The 5017-nt window shown below is 42.2% G+C and overlaps 1 pseudogene; it reads left to right on the top strand.

Annotated features, from left to right (window-relative positions):
• Positions 1 to 245: 245 nt before the first annotated feature.
• On the top strand, positions 246 to 1053 carry LOC132232607 (spermine synthase-like; annotated as a pseudogene).
• The last annotated feature ends 3964 nt before the right edge of the window (positions 1054 to 5017 follow it).

Here is a 5017-nt window from a genome sequence, read left to right as displayed (position 1 = left end):
CCGTTGGAGGGCCGGACTATAGTTTAAAAAAACAACAACCTATGAACAAATTCCTATGCACACTGCACATATCTTATTTTGAAGTAAAAAAAACAAAACGGGAACAAATACAATATTTGTATTTGCATATGGCCCGCGGGCCATAGTTTGAGGACCCCTGATCTAGATAGACCAATCTGAGCTGATCTGATTGAAGAGAGACTCACCTCCATGAGTTACTCTTAGGCCAGGCCCCTAAACAGATAATGAGTAGGGAAGGGAAAGGCCTGGGAGAGTCAGAGCTGAGATGGAAGCAATGTTTTCACACTGCTATAAAGAATGTACTAGTACAGAGTCCCACCAGCCGCTGGCTGAGCTGTCGCACCGAGTCGGTGCACACCTGGCAGGACCAGGGCTACTGAGCAACCTACATACACAAAAATGGCAGCTTTGCCAATTTGAGAATTTACCCACATGGATTGGTGTTGTTGGACCTTCCGAGTTACGATGACGATGCAGAAGGCAAAGAAGTTGACAGTCTTTTGAACAAAGTAGAAGAAAGAATGAAAGAATTGAGTCAGGACACTACTGGGCAGGTGAAGTGATTGCCACCCACAGTTCGAGGAGGGACTGTTGACAGGGACTGGCCGGCTGCTGATGGCCACCTGGTTGAGTGCGACATAGAAGAAGTGGTGTTGTGATGATGACTCACCTTATCGTAACATTGAAATTCTGCACTCAAAGCAGTTTGGAAATATTCTCATCCTTAGTGGGGATGTTAATCTGGCGGAGAGTGATTTGGCGTATACCCAGGCCATCATGGGCAGTGGCAAAGAAGATTACATTGGCAAAGACGTGCTGATTCTGGGAGGTGGAGATGGGGGCATCTTATGTGAACTAGTCAAACTGAAACCAAAGATGGTCACTCTGGTAGAGATTGACCAAATGGGGGTTGATGGATGTAAGTAATACAGGAGAAAAACATGTGGTGATGTCTTAGGCAATCTTAAAGGAGACTGCTATCAGGTTCAGGATTATCTAAGGAGATTGAAGGGTATCTCCAGATATGCTTGAATTGGATCACCTCGAAGTTTCAGGAGATATAACATTTGGCAATAATGTTTCATTAAAGTTATCATCATTGCAAATCATGGTGACCAAATTGACATCCCAACCTGGAGCGTATTAGAGAACAAGATTGTATCTGGGGACCTTCGTATCTTGGACCACGGAAAGGAAAAAATATATTATATACACTTTATACTAATCATGGGCTAGCTTCTTACAACAAAATGTTCTCTAGCATTCTATAATAGGCAGGTACTTTTATTGTGTTTACTGTACCTGTAGGGTTAGTTTTTAAAGTAGGGTCTTCTGCAGTATGCTTTTATTTTAGTGTGAGAAAAGCACAGATGGAAGCAATACTTTTCTTTTTGGGAGAGGATCCTGGAAGTTCATCTTAAAGTGCAATATTGTTTAATCTTAGAACTGGGGCAGCTCTGCTGGAAAATCTTTTAACAGAGGCCTCAGTGATGGTCACTTTGAATTGCTTGTGATTTCAAAAATAAAGCTGTGAAGCAAAAAAAAAAAAAAAAGAATGTACAGTTCAGTGTTCTCCCAAGCTTGTACCAATTGAAGCATTCCGAAAACAGCAACAGCCACTCATTGAATTCCTTCTCTGCTCCATGGGCCTTATAATCACACATTGAGTCCTAATAACCACCCTGTGAGTAAAGTACTAAAACCATCATGCCACGGACATTTGTTTTTGCCTGCTTAGCATCTATTTCCCCTTTTCGAATGAGCAGGCTCCAGATTTTGATTGCAGATCTATCTACTCCCTATGCTCAGTCCATCTGTTTGGATACAGTTCTATCTTCAGCTCCAGGAAACAGAGCAGGTGACTGAGTCCGGCTATGCTAAACAGGCCATGCCCTGAACACAGGAAGTGGTTGGGTTGGGCATATTTTTGGAGAACAGAAAGCTGCTTTTTAATGATCTTTAACCTGAAAGGTTATAGATTGTAGCTGCTAGAAATGACCTTCCACTGCATAGGCAGGGGATAGGGGTGGGGGGTGGGGGGTGGGGGGTGGGTGGGAGGAGAACATTATGAGAATGGAACCAACATAAAGCAAAGGGGGCTGAGATATTAGTGAGAGAAACAAGATCCTAACTGAGTCTCCATGACGTCACTTGGGCCCTGGATGAAACTGAATCCTAAATTCACACCAACCCATCAAATTTCTAGTCACTTGAACTAACCCATTCCCCCTTTATGTTCTTGAATCTGACCGGATTGGGTTTTCTGTATCTTGCAATAGAAAGAATCTAAATTGATATGCATGATTTTAGAAATAACAAAACTAAGACTCCGAAAATTTTATACTTACTCAAGGACATTCAGCAAAGGGCAAACCTGGATTTTGAATCCAAATCTCTTTCACTCAAAATACCATATTCTTCAATACAACATGAAGCATGAAGGCAATGTTTTCCTTTTTAGGGGTATGGCTAGTTTTATGTGTCAACATGGCTAGGCTATAGTGCCCGGCTGTCTGATCAAACATTAATCTAGATGTTGATGTGAAAGTATTTGGTAGATGTGATTAACATTTACCATAGTTGACTTTAAGTAAAGCAGGTTATTTTCCATAATGTGTATGGATGGGCCTCATCCAATCAGTTGAAGGACTTTAGAGCAAAAACTGGAGAAAAAGGAATTTTGTCTCAAGAGTATAACATAGAAATCCTGCCTGTGCTTTCAACCTGCCCTATAGATTTTGAACTTGCCCCTATAATCATATAAGCTAATTGCTTTAAATCCACTCTCCTCCCCTGACTGATACAAAGAGTAACTGAACACCACTTAGATAATGTGGAAAAGAACCAAAGAAAATATATTTCTCTTCCTCAACATGTCATTCCCTTTGTGACCTTCCCAAACAAGGCAAGAAGGACAAAGCTCCATGACTAAGGCATAAAGATAACATCAAATGCCTCATGACAATTTTCGTTTGTTTGTTTTCAGTGAAAAAAGTTTATGAATCTTTATAAACAACGCATGTCCAATCCCCTGGGCAATACTTTTTAAAATGCAGACTAACGTTGAAAATAAAAGGCAACCAATCGGCACTGGTTTGAATAGGTGTGAGAAGGTTTTCACATTCTTTCAGAGTTCAAGTGCAGTTAGGGGCAGGGACAGAGTTTGGAAGAGAGCTGACCGATTTTACCTTGGTTCCTGCTTGATTTCTCACATTAGTCTCTCCTGTATTCATAGCATCCACTGAAAGGCTGCAGCATTGTTCAATATAACGCAGAGGGTAACTGAACCATTGGCTTGGCTTCATGCTGCAACTGTGCTGATGGTTGCTGAAATGCCCAAACCCAACGAGATAAATAATTCACAGTTTCCCTGAAAAATATGAGGGAAGGGCTCTGACGGGTTGATAAAGAAGAATGCCGCTGTCCATATCTGCTTTTAATCGATGCAAGACTTCTCAACTCTATCCTACTCCTCAAATAAACTATGAAATCCACAAAAGCCCAAATTGGGATTCTTGTTTTTAACTACAGCCATTTTTAATTTCTGTTAAGAAAGGTAAGTCAGATGATTTGCAGCTTGAACTATAAAAGGAGTTTTCAAAAAGACTATACATAGGGAAAAAAAAGTTTGGTAGGTTTTCCTTTTACTACAACATAAAATGTGAAACAGAAGCACAATAGTTTAATGAGTTTCTGTCTCTGTACTGTGACAAATCTACAATTTGGCCATTGTAAAAGTAATGATATGTTTCATTAATTTCATATGTTCTTTTAATAGAGTATTTGGAGGGAAGGCATTTTTTGCTTTAGAAATTAGAGCAAAGAAAGCTGATAAAAGCTTCAAGTTGGTGTTCAGTACTTCCTGGAATACATTAATAACATTCAACTGCCTTTTCAAACACACAGACAAATCTCAAAGCAATGCTTTGTCTTCCCAGTCACAATCCTAATAATGGAAGACTAGCAATCCTTACTGAGTCTCTCCCTACAATTCCCGTCCCTCTTCACCCCTTGCACACTCATGGACAATGCACACACACTACGTGTCTTACTAGTACATTTGGATCTGGAAGTTAACATCCTATAACCCCATGCATCTACTCTGGTACTTCTGGACAACATCCTCGGTGCCATTTCCAAATCTCTTCTAGGGAACCCATTCCTGAAACAAGCCACATAATTCCCATAGTCTCGCCTTGCCTTTTCACAAATATCCTCATGTTGCACATCCTTAGGTTGGACCCTTCAGAAGCTAACCCCAGACAAGGGTTTGAACACAAGAACTTATTTGTGAGGGGATCCAGGAAGCACCTGAAAAGGGGAAGGGAAACATAGACAGGAAGGACAAGAAGCCATTCAAAGAGGCACTACTGAGTAAGTTACCTTCCTGGGCAATGGGGGTGTGATCCCGCCGGGGACTGCTGGGAGCCAGGGTGAAACACATCTCGGTTATTCCCGGTGCAGTATTTACCGTCCGTCTCCCATGCATCATTGGCAAAGCACAGCTGCCTGGGGAACAGAATCCCAGCACCCTGGCCTGCACTAGTTGTGGCCAAGGGGAGCCGGTAGGAGGACAGACAAGTGGGTTTGCAGTAAGACTCATCAGCATGTGCAGGACAGGTGAGAGCTGAGAGGATGGGGTGGAGCCAGCATGCTGCTCATGGTGCCATAGGTCGTCCTGTTCTCTAAGTCACTCACACAACTCCTTTCTACCTCAATTGTCCAGGTGCCATATGGCAGATTTGTCAACCCCGTTGGTGAAACACATTCGTCTGGCGCCCTTCCTCTACATTCGGAGCCTGACAGCAGTGGGTTTACTTAGCTTGGTCTGCAGGAAAAATCTCTGGCTTGTTTTTAAGTCTCACAGAGGCAGCTGGAATCTGCAAACCCACTGTGAAATCTGGACAAGATCAATGTCTTTATTCTCAAGAAACATCTGACTTCCCTTAGTGAGATTTCTATCCCAAACCCGTGAACTGATACATGAAGAAGGGGC

The sequence above is a fragment of the Myotis daubentonii genome, chromosome 4 (genome assembly GCF_963259705.1).
Source record: "Myotis daubentonii chromosome 4, mMyoDau2.1, whole genome shotgun sequence".
Taxonomy (NCBI): domain Eukaryota; kingdom Metazoa; phylum Chordata; class Mammalia; order Chiroptera; family Vespertilionidae; genus Myotis; species Myotis daubentonii.
The sequence above is the reverse complement of the archived record's forward strand: the minus strand, read 5'-3'. Positions and strand labels throughout refer to the sequence as shown.